General features: G+C 49.5%; 1 protein-coding gene across 5 annotated transcripts in view; it reads right to left on the reverse strand.

Moving 5' to 3' along the window:
- Positions 1-12,785, reverse strand: part of gatad2ab (GATA zinc finger domain containing 2Ab) — a 40,954-nt gene extending 28,169 nt beyond the window's left edge. For all 5 annotated transcript variants that reach the window (XM_088907812.1, XM_088907813.1, XM_088907814.1 and 2 more), the window contains exon 1: positions 12,359-12,785. The gene's annotated coding sequence lies outside the window, so the exon portion shown is untranslated. The remainder of the gene's footprint in view (positions 1-12,358) is intronic.
- Positions 12,786-18,315: the final 5,530 nt, after the last annotated feature.

The raw sequence follows: 18,315 nt of genomic DNA on the forward strand, positions 1-18,315 counted from the left end.
TGTGGTTTGTACTCCAGTGTCTTCAGGGGAACGAGAAGACTAAGGCATTCTTTGAGGTTAAGGATTCAGTGAATTCCCCCCACAAAAGGATCCCCGAGCTCTTTAAATCTAGGGCAGCCCCCATAGGACACTGCACAGTAGCCATTCGAGCGAACCTTGACCCGCCCAGCAGCAGACGTTAGGCAGGACTCCCTTCACCAGTGCTGCCAGTGACTGGACAGCAGGCTACTGCCTCCTCAGAAGGACCGCTTGCTGCAGCACAGGGTCCCCGGCCCCCTGGGACCCGCGGCCCCCTTGTCTCGGTCCCAGGGGTTCCCTTTTTAAAACGATGGGAGGCGGGCGAGTGCGGCTCTAACCGGACGCAGACCGAATCCACAAAAGGCGTTAGCCGTCTGATCGAACGAGTGGGCTTTTCCCCCTCAGTCTGACTCTCAGAACCGATACCAACATCAAACCATGGCACGTCGACCTGAATTAATTCACACTGCTGCCGTTCTCCGAATGTTAACGGTACGCGTTTTACACATCGTTAAGTAGGCTGGTCACTGTCTAAAAATGACTAGAAAAGGATTTAGCATTACCGGTCCTTAAGTAGCCAGTATAAATGCTACTTAATATAGCTCTGCCTACATGATTTCACAAATGTGTAATTGCTAATTAAGTTTACTACACATTTTGGCAACTGTCAGACAGACCTCACCAGGCCATCTGATGAAAATTCTGCTAAGTGAAACTTGATCATTAGTGGGGATAAAAAAAAAGTGTAGAATTGAAACAGCAGATCTTAGCATGCAATTGACGCATTTTAAAAGGAATGGTTCCACTTTAAGTGATACCTGTTGGTATCGCTCAAAAAAGAAAAATCTTCACAAAATACATCAGGGAATTCAGGTCAAAAGAGGCAAAGATAAACCCACTGTTGCTCGGGACCCTGTCAAGGAACTGAATTCAGAAAAAAAAAGTGATCATGTCTGAGGTTGAAAAATAGCATAAGAAAAAGTGCAAATGATGCGCAGAGACGTCGTACCTGAATAGCGATCAGTTTTTCTTTACCAAGAACCAGCTGTTAAGGCTCAATGGCACCTTCCTTAAAACAAAAACAGCCACAGAACAGACATTCTGTGCTGAAGTTTTACACTGCTGTTCACAGAACCATCCTGAAGGAGAGCGTCTCTGTGCTGGTCCACAGCGTTAAACTATTCAAGCAAAGACACGGCAAGCAAACCTGACCTTGCCCAAAGACGTCACCTCTTCCTTCAGGGCGTGCATCTGATCGTACAAGACCCAAACCTGGTGAGGGAGGAGGTCGGTGGAGTGCATTTCGACCAATTTACGTGGCCGACGTTTTTACCCGTGCTCATTTACACAGCTGGGTTATGCGTACTGCAGCTGTTCAGGTGAAGCAACTCGCTCGCTCCTGCAGCGTCTCACCTGGGATTCGAACCCGCAACCCTGCAGCTCCGAGGCCCCGGACCCTAATTACAGCTCCACACTGCTGCCTGCTCCTACATTTGTTCCACTGTTTCACTTTGCACCTGCCATGCCGTTGCTCATTTCTGATTCCCCACTTCGCCAAAACATTCCCACCGTCAAACGGTCTTCTGCCTCCCCTGCCTCGCCCCACCGCGGCTGTGGCTCTGAAGCCCTCCTTGCGAGCCACACTTCAATGCCATGCAAATGCCTCGTCCTTCTGCTACAATGCATTTCACCAATCATGATGCCATGTAAGTGCCTTGATGTCGCACGCACCACTGCAGCGTGTAGCGCGACAGGTGAGGTGAGGTGTATTCCGGTCGTATCGGGGTCACCTGCAGCTGCACACCTCCGCCGGGCAGGCAAGGTATCCCAAAATGACCCCCCACTCCAAACGCAATCCCCCACCCTCTACCACAGCCCCCTTGAAGCTTCTCAGAAAACATCCAGCAAACCCAGTTGACACGACAACGGCCTCAACAGTACAAATTCAAGAAACAAAGTTCCGGTTCACTATTAACTGTCCCAGGCCCCCAGATTGTCTTCCAGTGGATATTCATGCCTGCTACTGCTGACCAAAACATACATCCCCCCCCCCCCCCCCCCACCCAATTCACGATGGGAATCAGGGTTTTTTACTGCAAAACCACAGCGCAGCACGGGGCTCCTAACTTGCACACAGGAAGCCCATTCGGCACCTGCGGCAACAGCAGAAGGTCTTCCAGAAAGAAGAAAAAAAAAAACCCCAGTTTCCAGATATGACGAGCTTGCTGAGGAAGCGCGAGCACAGTCATGGCGGTAAGCGGACGCGGCTCGCGGATGAGTCACCTGAGCAGAAGGCAGGGCGACGGCGTGACAGACAGGCCGAGCGGGAGCTGCCACACGGGAGGGCTCCCCAGGGAACACCTGGGCAAACCCCACCTGTCAGCACCCCCACCCCCCCCCACCCCCAAAAACCGCTCCTTCTCCTCCACAGCATGTTGCCCGGAAGCAGGAACAGGTTCTACGCCCAACCCCCTTCTTCTTAAAACAAAAGCACCCTCGAAGCAAGGGGTGGGGAGCCTTTGCCTAGCCCAGACTTCTGTATAACCTACTGTGCTGATGCACTTCAGCTTAGCCAGGCATGAGCATTCGCTTCCTAAAAGCTACCCACAGCTCAAGTGTAAAGTGAACAGTGCTGCCTGTGAAGGCGCAGATTTGTAAAGTCAAAGTTAAAACCTGGGCAGCTGGATGTAGAGTTCACACATGCTCCCAGCGGCAAAGGCGGGCAAATCTTTCTTTGTAGACGCTTTAAAAACAGAGGCCCCCCCTGCCTCCCGCCAAGGGCCCTAACCAAACAGGTTCCCAGCTTCTATTTAGATCATCGATAGCCTAAGGGAACCGAAACCTTTTCAGCCTTAAAGGGTAAGAACGCCAGGAGACCCGACTGAAACGTTCAGCATCCTCAGAGTCCAGCCCAGTCTGGAGCGAGCGAGCGACCCAGCCAAGATGTCAAAGCCAGCGTCCTGGCTTCTCTCAAGGCACGGCTGGATGGGACCCGCTGATCAATTAGCTGCCAACAGGCTAGATAATCTTAATGCCTTCCTCGGCTGTAGCCACTTGCGGTCTTTTGAAAAGGGTTAACTGATCTAATCGAGGGTCCTTTGCCCCAGACGCCCATTTTCAAATCCGTTTCAACGCTACAAAAGGGATTTACACATAATGGCCCCTGGTATTGAGGAGGGTCTGGAGATGGACAGAAATGTCAGCTTAGGCAGAGGTGTTGAAAGAACAACCTTACAAGACGGGGTTTTGTTTAACCAAAACGAAGAGCAGTGGCAAATCTGGAAGTGTTGCACAGGAGACTCCATGGGGAGCACTGCACACAAGACCAGCCTCACCTTGAAGACAAACGGGAGGAAGAAGGAAAAAATAAATCCAGGTAGCTCCGCCCAGCAGCGCTCCCAGGAGGAGGCAGGCCTGTGCTTTCCGGCCTCCTCACTCCCCGCCGGCCCTCCTACCGCAGCTGGGCTGCGCCGTCCAGCCCAGAGCTGCGGAGCACACAGCAGGCCCTGCCTCGCTCTGCAGAGAACGACACTCCATCAAGCGCAGGCTGCCCATCCTCCACTCCTGGCAAAAAGTCAAGGCACCCAGGTCGAGCAGGCGAACTGAAATCTCTAACTCGCTCGCAGCGGTCGCCTGTCGCCTCCTGAGCTTCCTGTTTACCGCACCAAGCCAGCAGGCATCTCCCAGGCCAGCTAAAAGACAGCGGAGGCCCCCCCCATCAGCTGCTATGTTAACCAGACTTCACGATAACCCTCCCGTGATCAGGGCTCATCCTGGATTCAGGCTTTTTTTAAAATAAATTTTAACATACACAATAATTATTTACATTTATGCAAGTGATTTGCATTCCAAAGAATCCCAAAGCTCTTCACATATGGAGGGAGGGAGTTGGGGGGGGGGGGCTTATTATAGCTTAATATTATATTATAACTGGTTGATGCAGTGTCCACTCTGTGCTCTCTGTCCCACAATGTGGCACATAAGGTGGGGGAAGAGAGAGACTACTTAACTCACTAAAATCAAGGCGATAGCAACATCCAGCCGTTTCCTAAATGATCTATCCAACAGAGGATTGTGAAGGAGCCAGAACCTATCCGGGCAAGCAGCAGGCACAAGGCAGGGCCCACACAGACAGTCAAGACACTCACAAGCTCACAGCAGGCTCAGTTTTTCCCAGAAGCCAATGAACCCACCAGCATGTCTTTGGACAGTGGGGGGAAACTAGAGCGCCTGGAGGACACCCACACAAACCTGGGGAGAACATGCAAACTCCACACAGACAGCGCCCCAGGATTTGAGCCCAGGGCCCCTGCGCTGCAAGGCAGCAATGCCGACCACTGTGCTTCCGTGCCGCCTGGAGATATTTAAACCTGAAGAGAGTCCGACAGCTATGGCAGAGGTACCATGGAATAAAGGCTAGACTGTGGAGAGCAGCCCTGCCTGGACTCCTAGTCTAACAGGCCGGTCGTACCGGATACAGAATTGTGTCCGGTCTGGCTGGCAGGGAAGGGGAAAGGAGAGCAAATCCCGGCGCGCTCGACTCCAGCAGCCGGCAACGAGAACAGGGAAGCAAACTTCCGAACCCAGCAAGAGACACAACAGGCCCTTGGCATCCAGGGTCAAGGAGTGAAACCTTACGAGATCACCAGAGGAAAAAGGAGGAGCCCCGATTCCTGAAAAGGGGTTTGTGCTCATCCCTCTGCTGCTGTCTACTAAATAATATAGATTATGTGAATGATTATCCCCATTAAGTCCAAACCGCCCACGTGGGCAGACCGAAAGGATCTGGTGGTGGTGTCCTTGCGTCTCACATTATATAGCTGAACTCCTGGGATGCTTTAAGCAGTTTAAATTACACGGAGCGGAGAACTGCGAACGCGCTCGTCACGCGTCGCGCGTCACACGCAGATGAGCCTCGGGGAGCAGGAGTGGTTTTTCGGGGCTCTAAAAGAACAGACGAGGCCCCGGGGGTGATCCGAACCCAGCTGCCCTCGTAAGGACACGCTCTTATCTTGCCGCCTGCGGGCATTCAGCAGCCCAGTCAGCTCTCTGTACAAGTCAACGCAACTCGCAGAGATCAGGCCGTCTCAGAATTTTGCCATCTGATTGTCCTTCGCGCCACAGACTTTCAGAAGCACCGATGACAAGGCTGCCAGTGACTCAACTTGCAGCGTTATTCATTCCAACAGACTGCGGCTTTGCACAAACACACACAAAAAAAACCATGACAGCGACAAGGCAACATGCATGTTTCAGCAGCAAGCCACATCGGTAACGACTGTATCCAATTTCCTCCTTTGTGCACGGTGCATACCTTGACGAGATCCCAATTCAGGTGGCAGGTCTTTCCCCAAAACCAGTTTAACCTGCCAGACCTCGGATACAGCCCCCCTGTCGACAGCTTTAGCTCTCCTACTCCTAAACCAGAAATTGCTCCACTTCAGCCTTGCTATGATAGTTTACGATTTCAATGAAGCGGGATTACACATTTGCCTGTCCTACCAAACTCAAAGCAATACCAAAAGCGAAAGGTCTGTAAGAAGTGGTTTCCTCCTGTCCCACATGCTACTGCTACACTGCACACGGCGACTAGTCTGGAAGCTCAACGCATCGGGCTAGTAGCACATGGTCACGCTGAACTCCGAGGGAAAGATCCTTGCTTTCTAAAGAAACACCAATGAAAGAACTAGCCCATCACTCTACCTGCCTCTGCTTAACTGCACTCTATAGCGAGAAAAATCAAACCAGTAACACACATGCGCCTGGCCAGGAAGAGGAAATAAAGCCGACCTGGTCCCAATCCAAGGAAAACCCCCAAGCTGAACGGGACACTCCGGTTAAGAGAGGGGGAAGCCGGGTCCGGGCGCAGGTTGCCTGTGGCGATTGCCACGGTGACGCGACAGCTTGAGAACCGAGCCGGCCCGGTCCTTGGCGGAACCCTGCGCCCACACCAGGGAGGCCCGTTCGGCCCCTGAGCCGCAGTACAGGGCGGCTGGGCGGCCCATCTCCATCCCACAGGAGAATAAGGAGGCCTTGCTCTTGCAGGCCCCGAGAGCATCGTCTGCATAAAACGGCAGTGTGCCCACCGGGATCGTCTCACACCGACGGCAGCTCCCATTTCCCCCACCTGCCCACGCCGTGGGACAGCCCCCGCCCACCCCCCACGTGACAAAGTCAGGAACAGGCCTCGCTGCCCTGCAAGCGTGCCCACAGAAACTAGAATTTAGAACAAATTAAACGCCGAGTTTATGACCATGTATTCATACACACCCGCATACTTTCATACACATAAAACGCCTTGTTATTCTACTCGTCGTGTCCGACGCACTCTCTGCTATAATTTCCATGACACCAATCGCAGGATAAAATAGTTAGAAAATAAGGACGTGCCAGACGCCCTTTAGATGTTTCTGGAGAAAAAGCCGATATCTGACTGATCTCCATCCAGCAGACAGAAATGACAAGCCAGCCGGTTACGGCTTTTGACAAAGGTTGAAGGTGCTTGACTCAGCTTTACCTCAGGCTGTGACAAAAAGGCATCAAGCAAAATAAAAAAACCTTTAGAGCATCTCGGGGGGGGATCACAGCTGTATTATATCCCGTTTAATACCAAATTATAAGACAGGATAACTTTTTGGGGGGTAAAGCTCTTTACTCCCACTGTTTCGAAAGTGCTGTGACAGCTCCAGTAATGTAACCTGGTGTGGTCAATCGAATCGCAGCTCTGATTAAACCCAGGGCCTCCTCATACCTTCGGTCAATCCACGACTCACGGGAAGCTGAAGCTGGTAACCCTAAAGAAGCTGCAGGCACACCATGTAAAACCAGAGAAGGGACGTTTCCCCAGCTCCTAGCACAGCATGCCCAAGCACTGAGCCAGCAGGTCTCGGATAGCCTACCCGGGAGGGGCTTCAGCTCCTTCGCAAAACCATCACTGCAGCTGAAAAGAATGTGAAGAACTGCACTTGCAAATCAAGGGATGTTGAAATTGTGCCACACACCAGTAAGCTCTCACTTAGAATATTACATTCAATTTTGGTCTCCATGTTACACAAAGGGTACTGGTGTTACCAGGTACCTTGTGGGCCCAAAAGAACTGATCTATTTTTGTCTCAAAGAGAGAAGAGGGGGACCCATACTGAATAATCTAAAGTTCTCACATGTATCAATATCAACCCAGGGGCATCTTCAGAGTCAACAGCAGAAGACATGAGTGGAAACCAAGCTGAAAAGCATTTAAACCCGACAACAGGAGATGCTTCTTTACGCAAAGAGCTGAAGGAGAAGTGGACGAGCTAACCAGCCATGCAGCTGGAGCAGAGACCCTGGCTTCTTTCGCCCAACAGCTGAACGAGATCCTGGGATCAATTCAATTGCCATTCTGATGTTCGAACGGTGTGTTTGCCGTTTTAATTAATCGACCCAGTGCATGGTGCAAGCTAAAAAAAAATAAAAGGGGAAAATAAAGATGCCGAGAAAAAGTCAGACAGTCGCTGATTTTCCTACGCCTAAGAGTAGCTTTTGGGACCCCTTGGAGAAAAGGCAGACAGATCCGGAATCGGACTCCAGCAAGAACAAGCATTCCGAGTTCACACGAGGATAGGCCATGGAAATAACTTTGGGTAAAAAAAAAAATAAGAGCAGAGGAAAGGACTTGAAGGTAAAGTTTTAAATTTATGGAGGGAGACTGCAGCGTCTTAAGACATAATTCATCGGCTTGAGCCGTTTTCCTTGGCAGGCCAAGAGGAACGCTGGCAGCACCTCCGATTTCCATGCCTGCAGATGACAGCTCGGACAGCCAACGCAAGCAGCAGGCCTTCACTCTAAACCACCAAGAGTGAGCAGGCAACACTGCAAAGAAATGGAACTCCCATGAAGCATTTTCTCATCCTTACCCAATTTCCTCATCGCAATTTCCCCATCGCATCACAAATAAGGTTAGCACACACCCAGCTGAAGGATGCTGGACCGAACTACAATGTACCCATCATGTTAATAATTGCTCCCCTTTATGATTCCCTCTCACAGCTGGACATGACAAATGGCAGGTGGGGCCCTTCCCAGAATTTTCCGCAGGCACCGCGTGGACACCTTTCAGGTCCTCAAACAGGAAGCTCCTCTCTGGTTGCTTAGCGAAGCAGCCATGTGACGCTTCACACCACAAAGAACTCCACTCCATTATTCTGAAGAACAATTGATCTTGTCCATTCCAGAAACATAAAGGTTAGCACTAGAAAGCAGAATGGCTTTCTCCACAGAGCCAGTCTTAAATTTATCTAAAGAGAGAAACTTTCGCTTACAAAAAGTTCTACCATTCTGAATTCAGTTTTAGTCGTCTCACTTAGTCTCTTTTTAAATGCTCACTTCAAAAGATCAGAATCTGTTCTTGATCAAATCTTTTCTAATAGTTCCCAATAGCTGAATGATGTTAAAAATAAAAATACTGTCCTAGGCAGGACAGTAAAAACTAGTGACAGGTGATGTTTTCAGGGAAGAAGGTGTAACCAGTTGAATCTAGACAAAACATAAAAACGCTGAAAAAAATCCGTGATCACACTCAACACTGAACGTCCATTACTAAGACCACGATGCAGGGGAGTGATGAAAGGCTGTGGGGTGCTCCAGCAACATGTGGTGATAAAATACCACTTGAAAAAGCTATTGTCCTGCCCATGGTAGGTTCTCAGCTGTGACATAAGTGGTTCAGGTTGAACTGAGTCTGCAATTAATTTTTAATTACGGTACTCAGAGGCCAGGCCCTCAGCTCCGAGAGAGCTGAGGCTAAAGGTTTTGTACACCCACCCCCGGGACAAGGTTGATGCAAAATCATCCTCTGTAGCTGCACTTTGGCGATGCAACACCAGGCTGTTTTTCCCATCAAAAGCACTCAGCAAACATCTGATTGGGAGTAAAGCACAGCCAGTTTCTCTGTTGTAAAAACTAACTCCCCCCCAAAAAACAAAAAACAGATTTAAAGAAAGAGCCCGTCCTCAACAAAAATTCAAAAAGAAAGATATGATGACCTTTGAGCTGCCCACCACCCTGCTGTGTTATTATGCAAATGGCCGAGGCAGTGCACCTGGTGGACGATGCCCCAGCACCCAGTCCAACTGCTGAAGCCTTTGCCTGCGTCCGTTTAACTTCTGCCCCCCTCTGCGACCCGTTCTCCCCAGCAGGGAGTGAACTGGGGAAGAGAGCCAGGCCCCCGCAGCAGAGGGGCTCTGAACCGGCCTCTCCCTTCAGTCGGCGCTGTATCTGGGTCAGCCGTGGCCACAGCAAGATGGAGAGGCAGCTAGATAATGGCCTAGCATACAGCGCGGTCAAAATGTCTTCCATCAACTACTCCAGGCCCCCCCAGCTGAAGGGGGCTTAAAGGGGGGGGGGGGGAGAAAGGTTGGAGAATCCATTCAGGGTCGTGTGGGAGCCGGAGCTTCTCCCAGCATGCAACAAGCACAAGGCGGGGTACACCCTGGATGGGACACCACAAACACACCAACACCAGGGTCAGTTTTCACAGAATCCAATCAGCCTACCGGTCTTGGCTTTGGACCGTGGGAGTGAGAGTGCAGCACCTCGGAGGAACCGCACGCGAACACGGGGAGAACATGCAAACTCCACGCAGACAGCGCCCCCCGGGTCAGGGGTGGAACCCAGCAGCCCCCCGCCATGCCAACCGCCGCGCCGCCCAGGTCGGAGAATGAACCTCAGAATTCCCCCAGCACCTCGATCAGCGCTGCTGCAAGGCGAGGGAGAAGCCATTTTGCTTGGCCGAGGGCGCAGGTACGAGAGGAACACGGAAGCAGCACGGCAGCGGTCTCAGACGCCGGCTCATGCCAAGGTGCTGCAATCCAGTCTGGTGTCTGGCACCCTTCCCATCCCCCCCCGTCCATCATGTGGCCCTGCTGATTATGCAGTGTGCTGGTTTGGATAGATTACCCATTCGCCCACCCCCCCTGCCTCCCATAATCCCCTGCTTCCTGCTTTCCTCAAATTCGCAGGGGCAGATCGAGGTGCAATCTGAACCAGGATCTGGGAAACGGAGGTTTAGATTCACGGCAATGACACACACAAGGGCATCCGTCTTCCTAAGTCTCCGTCGTAAAAAAAAAATGCACGTGGAAAAGGCTATTTTGGGTATCCTGTAGTCTGGACCTCGACAAAGGACAGCTTTCAGTCTCTTACTCTGTTCAGTGTATCCTAGGGATCTGCGCTGTGGTTATTAGCAGGGTTACTTAAGGTCAACCAGAATAACTTTATGAAAGGAAAAAAAAATTGTTGGGCCCAAGCATTTACTTGAAAACTCCACTACATTCTCTGCAAAAACCCAATCAGCACTGCTGTGCGCCCACTGTGCCCTCACAGGACCATGCGAAAAAACAAGCTTTTTTTCACAAGTGGTATCGACATAAAGTAATAAAAAGTACAGCAACATTTCCTGCGCTATAAAGCGTCACAGGCAATGAAACCTGGGAAAGACCAAAACGCCTGGGATCCAGGAGCGAACACGCAGCCGACATGAGAGCCAGGACTCCTGTGTGTCCTTGCTGTGAAGACAGGGACACTCTCCAGATGCGCCCCTGATTAACAGGGGAATTTAAAAAGAAAACTGCAGATCCCAGCCTATTGCAATGCAAAAGGCTACTTCTGCGTTCTGCATCCCCAAGCCTTTAGGCAGGTACCTAAATGGCAGAAACCCAAACCCAAGTGCAGCAGAAAACAACAACAACAACAACAAAAAAGGAGAAAACTCTCTCTCAAAATACAGGCGCTCTCAGGCCACCGTGAACTTACACACAGGAGCTCCTGACAGGCGTGCACGCCTCAGGCTCGGAGTAACCACCACTCCCCCCCCCCCCTTCACCCTCACCCTGGCCCCTGCCCCCGCGCATCATCCAAACCAGCCTGTCCCTGCCACGAGCTGTCCTGCGTGCGTACAGGCCCCGGGCCGTGCGCGGGCACGCGGGGCGGGTGTGCGCGCCCGTGCGTGCGTGCGTGCGTGTGTGTGTACACCTTTAAGATGAGGAGGAAGAGAAAGGCCGCCCGCTGAACTGGGAGCGCAGCGAAGTAGGAAGACTACGGGGACTTTTATTCTGACACGGAGGCGCAGACTGGCTGCCAGTCGGGTTAAGTGCCACGACTGGGGGCTCAAACCAGGCACACAAAATACCGTCCACCATTACGCCGAACCCGCGGTTCCCTCCAGCTCTCCCAGTCCCGGCTATCCTTCCTCCCCCTCCTCCCTCAGCACCACCACCTCCCCCCAAACTTGGAAAATAAAAACAACGCACTGGGATCCGAAAGGCTCGGGAAAGCCGGCTTTCCTACCCGGCGTAGAGGGATTTAAAATCGCGCTCTTCGCGACGATGTTATTTTCCCCAAACACCGTCTACATGCATGTACACGGGACGGGACTGGAGGAGGTGGGGGCGGGGGGGAGTGATGGGTGAAAATACAACTCAACTTTTTTTTTTTAATCTTTTTTTTTAATTAAATAAATAAGACCCCCCCCCCACCACCACCACCACCACCACCCATACACACACACACAACCTGGGTTTCCGGTTCGCCACAACCTAGCCTGCCTTCTCGGGTCGAGAAGGAGAGAGAAAAGGGGAGATGAAAGACGGAAAAAAAACAAACCTGCGCGGAAATTTTAAACTTTTTACACTCCAAACTTCACCCCCCCCCCCTCCTCAAAATTCAAAAGGGACGAATATACTCTTTTTGCCCCCCCCCACCCCAACAACCCGGGGTAGACCCAATGGCCGCGCACTTTTGTTTTTCTTTTTTAACCCGTAGAAAGAGGGGCAAAGAAAAAGTGTTTTTGAAACTGGTGCGTGTGTGTGTGATGGAGGGGTTAAAAAAGGCAAAATGGACAGGAGAGAGGAGCCGAGAAGCTCAGCTCCCACGGCCACTCGCCGCGCTGCCCAGACGCACCCCAGGGGGCTCGGCCACCCGCTCCTCGCACGTTCACGGCGAAATAAAACCCCGAAATAACCTCGGGGACCCCCCCCCCCACCCACCCGAAGCCTATCCAGTTCCAGCCCGGGACGGCTCCGGCCCGAGTTGAACTGGATTTTGGGGGGCGACTTTCTGCCCCCTCTCGCCCGAAGGTTTGTGGTTTTGTGTGTTTTTTGTTTTTTGGTGGCGGTGCAGCCCGGAGAGGTGTATTCATTACAACACTAGCCAGTACCTAACGCTCACTCACCACAGATAGGAGAGAGGAGAGAGGAGGAGGAGGAGGAGGAGGAGGAAGAAAAAAAAACTTACCCCCGGTTTCAATTAATTCAAGACAAAAAAGGTTCACGGGCCCGCAAAGTTTGGGCACCCCGCAACTTACGGAGTCGAGGTGGCGCGGCTCCCGTCCCTCTTTGGGTCTTCCTCGCGGTTCGGACGACTGATTTCCCCCGTAATTCGGTGTTTAATTCCTGGGGATCCCCCTTCTCAACCCTACCCGCTGAAGCTCCGGTTGCCAAATAATGCGCTTCTCACACATGGAGCCGCGGCGTCACCGCACTGGGCATGCGCACTGGGCACGCCAGGGGGGACAGAGTACACTCAGCCACTGACCACCGCGGAGCACCGAGCTCGCCGGCTGCAGCATCCCCTTCCGTGCGGTCAGGGCGCCGTGGGCTCCTCCTCGGCCCTCCCGGTCCGCGGCCACTGCCCGAGGCGTCCGCACACACACACACGCACAGACGCACATGCACCGAGTCAAGGGAGGGCAGCTCAGGGCGTCTCGTCTCAGATCCGCTCCGCCTGTCCTCACCTCGCCGCTCGGCACGACTCCTGCCGAGCTCGTAATGTCACATCGTTGTCCCCCCCCCCTCCTCCCGGCTCCCCTCATCGACTCCCGTGCCTAAGAGCCCAGGGAGACTCGGTGCGATGCAAACAGTGAGAACAGAGCAGAACAGCTAAATGGGTCTCAACTGATTTATTTTAAAAGCTACAGTTAGGCAGGGGGCTAAAAAAAGATTCTTGCCAAATACATTTTAACGTTCTCGTTGTGTGTCCAGTACGAAATGCTGTAGTTTAGAGCACTGCAAATACATGCTCTGTATAAAATGTTCTAATGAAGCCACCCCTGCTGACTTTTTTACAGCCTGGGGAGGGATACTGTATGTCCTGTATCGCCCCCCTGCCCCCACCCCTCCCTCCACTTGTAATACAAGTTGTACTCTAATGAATTTCTAAACTCATGGGTGCTTGCATGGTGGCGCAGTGGTGAGCACTGCTGCATGGCAGCCCCAGTATCTATTCTGGACCCGGGGTGCTGTCTGTGTGGAGTCTGCATGTTCTGCGTGGGCTGCCACCCACAGCCCATGGTCCGTACTGGTAGGTTGGCTTGGGAAAACCGGCCCCAGTGTGAGTGTGTGCGTGTGTGTGACTGTGCCTGGGTGTGCCCTGTGGTAGACTGGTGTCCTGCCCCGGGGATGTACCCTGCCTTGCGCCCCGTTGCTTGCTGGGATAGGCTCCAGCTCCTCCGCCACCCTGCACTGGGTGAAACAGTTAAAAACGGATGGGTGGGTGCTAGCAGCTGCCTGGAGGCTGAGCTAGAGCCTGCTCCTGAGAGAGCTGACAACGGGCTGGACAGGAGCACATTTACCGCTGCTGTGGATCCAATAAGCAGGCAGAATAGAGATCGATATAGAGATAAACTGGCTCCAAATACCCCCTCCCCACCTGACGGAGATCAAGGGGGACAGCGAGACTACAGTGCCATTTCCCTGTTGGGTACAAATGTTAGTAAAACTCACTCGCAATAAATGCCACTAAAGTATCTGCCACCGAATTCACTGACCTGAAGCAGCTGGTGGTTTATCAACGTAAACGAAGAAAATAACCAGCAGTATATTGCCGTAAGACTTCCTTAAACAGTCTTCCTTTGTGAATACTATCTGAAATTAGAGGGCAAACACAGAGAAGCAGGAGATATGCAAATCAGGAGCCCAAGAGGATCTACATTTAGGTTAGGGAACCTTTTAGGGAATATCTCAATACATTCCATACCCCCTCAAGACCAATAAATGTAACATTGCCACTAATACCACGCATTTAAAATGAATTATATGAATTATCAATTATTTTTCCCCATACCCTGGATGACCAGTAGCTATTGACACATACATTTTAAATTGTAAAAATGAAAAAAAAATGTAAGTAACAAAAATAAGTAATATAACTGCAGTACCAGGAAAGACGTCATATAGTTTGTTTTAAATAAGTGCAAATAATAAGACACAAAGTTAAATGGAGATGATAGAACTAAACAGAAATGTGAATGTTATTTAGATCTGCTAGGAGAAAAGGGAGTTCGAGGATGACGAACAAGCTCGTTTTTTCACGCGTCTGGATGTACAGTAGCTATCAACTGTATTTACAACTGTATTTTTTTTTATTTAAAATGGTAAAAATAGCGCAAAAATCCTGAAAACATGATCATGAAAACACCAAGCCGGACAGGTAAATGTACATTTCATCACACGTGATCAAACATAACATTTCATGATCGTGATCAAAATGTTTGCACAGGCACACACTCAATAAAGTTCGTTTCACAAGCAAACATCAGCAACCGAACTGAACCGGAAGTCTTGATCCACAAGACAAAACACTGAAATGGGGGGTCTGATGGACACGTTGTCCTTCAGCCAGAGCCTCTGCCCCTGGAGGGAAAGAGCTCATTGCGAATTCAGAATGAAAAACCAAAGTGTGACTTCCATTCGCAAGCCTGCAGGTTTCAGGAACAAAACGAATCTGACTTGGATCTCATGTGCTGTTTATCAATGATATCACATACCATCAGTAATTCCCGTCTACACCTGGATTTAAATGTTTTCTCCTGGAAAACTGATTCAATGCATTGAATGAAAAGCATAATATGCCCCAACTAAGGATTATATCACCTTATTCTTTCAAATTAGGGCATAATTTGATGCCCCTGGGGATTAAAGTTAAGCAATAACCCCAAGGAGGCACATCATCTCTCTCTTTTGCCCACTACGCTCGATCGGCTCCGCGGAGAAACACTCTCGTTCTTGAAAGCGGCAGCACATGTCATGAAGGAGCTTCGTCTGAGCAGAGAGGGGCTCCAGCATCCTTTGTGTTCCAATTAGCGCAGCACTCGGGAAAGGGGGTGGGGGTGAAGGGGGAGCAACAGAGGTCACGCAACTCTTTTTTTTTTTTAATCCGATTTGCTCAAAACAATCATGGGGTAACGCCAATAATGATACATTGATCCGAGCTTGCCTTAAGAAACAGAAACAATCCTGAAAAACAGGTGACCGTCACAACTCTTGGCAAGAAGGGGCAAAGCCTTGTCTGTGGGGCTTTCATTAAAATAAAGAATTCAAGGCACAAAGCGAACGCAGTCACATAAAAAAGTTGCTCACACTCAGGCAGACCAAGGCATTTGCATACTTTTGTCCCTTTGCGCCATCAGAGAATTGTGCACTCCGTGCGCTTAATATCTGCATAAACTTTTGCATTTTAGACGTATCTTCAGTGATATTTGGCTCGAACCGGAATTCTCTGTAGCCTTTTCGAAAGCGTGGCTATTATTTGCAAAAAAGGGTGTGCAAGAGCTTTGCCGGTGGCTTGCGTGCTCACATTTCCAGCATGAACTGAAAACAAAATCACTGTGCTTTTCGCCTCTTTTCCCATTCCAGCTTTCTGGCCCAGCAGTTTCCACCTCTCTGGCACCTCAAAGACAAAGGCCTCCCTGCAGCACGGCAACATAAACCACTGCAGACACTCCACACATCCCCAAGGAGCTGATGGGGATCGGGTTTGCCGGTGTGTTTTTAACCCTTTTCTTCACTACAGACCTGCCCAGCAGTCACTTGGACAGGATTTCGAGCAAACAACGGTCAATCCACAAAGAAAATTAGGTGGCAGCCCGCTTGATATATTAATATGATCCTACACAATTATACAATTACATACGAAATCACGCAAACGTATGATACATACAGAGAAACATATAAGGATTAAAGATCCCACTAAGCATTTGCGCCAAACATCTTAAACATGGTTATTTATAAAGTGACTAAGTGTGAAAGACATTGTGAGTGAAAGTGTTCTTGCAGCTTATATCCATTTTCAAGTTTACTGAACACCCAGGCTCTACTGAATTACTGTAACTTGTCCTAGAAATGGTTCTGCAACAATATAAGTGTCAATCACTAATTTACTTTTCAAAAAGGGGGAAAGAGGTGATGTTTGATGTTTATGAAAAGTATACGGTAGAGGCAGTTTCCAAAACTCTGATAAAGTTGTCAGGAGCAGTGACTCAGCTGGTGAGTAAGGTTCTTCCCTTTACATTCTATGTAATTAGGAAAAAACACAGCTTTAGTCAGGCTACCAGGATATCAGCATCACTGGTACGATTCTGAGGAGTTAGTCAAATATAATACAAATAAACCCTGTTATCATCTAACTAACCACGCAAACTTCTTTTAAAGTTATTAAAAAAATAAAAAAGCAACAAGCAGGTCAATGTAACTGCTGGATAAGTTGAAAAACAAGCAGGTTTTAACCCCTCTTTCCCCAGGAGTAAGAAAAGGGCTAAAAGCCTTTTGGCTCCTACGTGTGGCAATGGCCGACATTAGCAACATGACTGCTTCAACTTAATCCCCATTAAAGTACAGTAACAATGCAGGAAGTACCCCTCCCTGTCATGATCAGCTGGACTCACTATTTGGCAGGAAGTGTCTCCTTTCTGCACTGTTTCAGTGCCGACACCTATTACCTAATAAGCATCACTATCTAGCACCACAATTTCTAGTTTGTCTTCTGGGCCGTTTCTGAAAACGTCCCACCCCCCCCCACCTCCAAGTCACAGACCGATTAATGCAGGCACTGAACGGCTCGACACCATCAGGATTAGGTGTATCTTTTTAACCCTTAAGGCAATGCATCAGAACTCGTGGAGCGCAGTCTTATCAGAGGAATGTCACAGCTACTGCACAGCAGGCTGGAAATAAAGGCAGTCATGTGACCAGGCCTGCAAGACTGACCTCAGCCTTGGCAATCATCCCTGCTGTAATTCGCCATCAAATGCAGCTTCATCATAACCCCAGATCAGGACTTTTATACAGTTATCAGGGACAGAGACACAGTGCAACACTCTCTCTCTCTCCCTCACTGAAGCATGCACGCAAAAAAAGGGCTTCTATTTTTTTTTAGGGACTTCTGTGCTCTGACGTAACAAATCCAGACATAAAAGTTACAGCTTTTAATGATGAAATCAAGAAAACAAAAACTAAATTAGAATAAGGTGTTAAGCTTCTTATTAAATTGTCATCTTTGAAAAAGAGGAATATATCTGTGCAACTTCCCTACTGACAGTAAAGATGGTTTTTAATGGCAACATTTACAGTACTTCTGGAGCAAGCAGAGGTTATGTCGAAAAATATAAAGAAAAATATATGTTGGCTGTTTAATCCTTCAAGTTTGCGTTCATGCACAACTCAAGAATGTTGAACCTCTCACCGTACATTCACGGACTGGAGAATTTCGATATTAGGCTAGAACTGGAAATACTGAATCTACCAGGATTTTCCGTTTTAAGAAATATTTTTTAAGATTTCAGTGCCTTCCACATCAGTAACATTTTTTTTCCCTCCTTCATGTGTTTACAAATATACACGTCCCGTGATGCTGAGACAGGACACAAGAACTCTTCAAACAGGAATGTAACAAGAAAACACCTACATACTTTTCGAGTACTGTAAATGAACGATCCACTGCTTCTCTCTTCTGATGCTCGGACATCGCGTATTAGAGATCAATTTCTAAAAGGAAGCTCAAAGCACAGTCCTAGCCCACAGCATGCAGACCTAATTGTAATTCTGTGCACTTGTTGAAGGCAATGTGGGGATCTACAGTATAACGGTCAGCCACTGAGCAAGGAGGGTAGTCTTAATAACCATCCCTCCGGCTAAATCTTTATAAAAGAGATGAGAATGATGGTGATGGAAGACCTTTAATTATCTGTCCATTATCAGCACAGTTATGCATGAAGAATAAAAACAAGTTATTTCACATAATTGCTTCAAAGCAATTTCATTACAGTGCAATCTTTTTGTAGAGATTACACTAATTGTATAAATAATGACACTTTTACAGCATGGACTGACGTGCCTCTGAACTTCACTGCCTGCCCTGGCCTTCCAGAGGGGGATGTACTAACAACCTCAAATGGATGGTTAACCCTTGATTTACTGGGGTATAGGCCTAGACAACAAGTCTTATACCATCTGGAATACACTGAAAAGAGATGAGAGATGGGTTAAC

The sequence above is a fragment of the Atractosteus spatula genome, chromosome 28, assembly GCF_055471065.1.
Source record: "Atractosteus spatula isolate fAtrSpa1 chromosome 28, fAtrSpa1.hap1, whole genome shotgun sequence".
Taxonomy (NCBI): Eukaryota; Metazoa; Chordata; class Actinopteri; order Semionotiformes; family Lepisosteidae; genus Atractosteus; species Atractosteus spatula.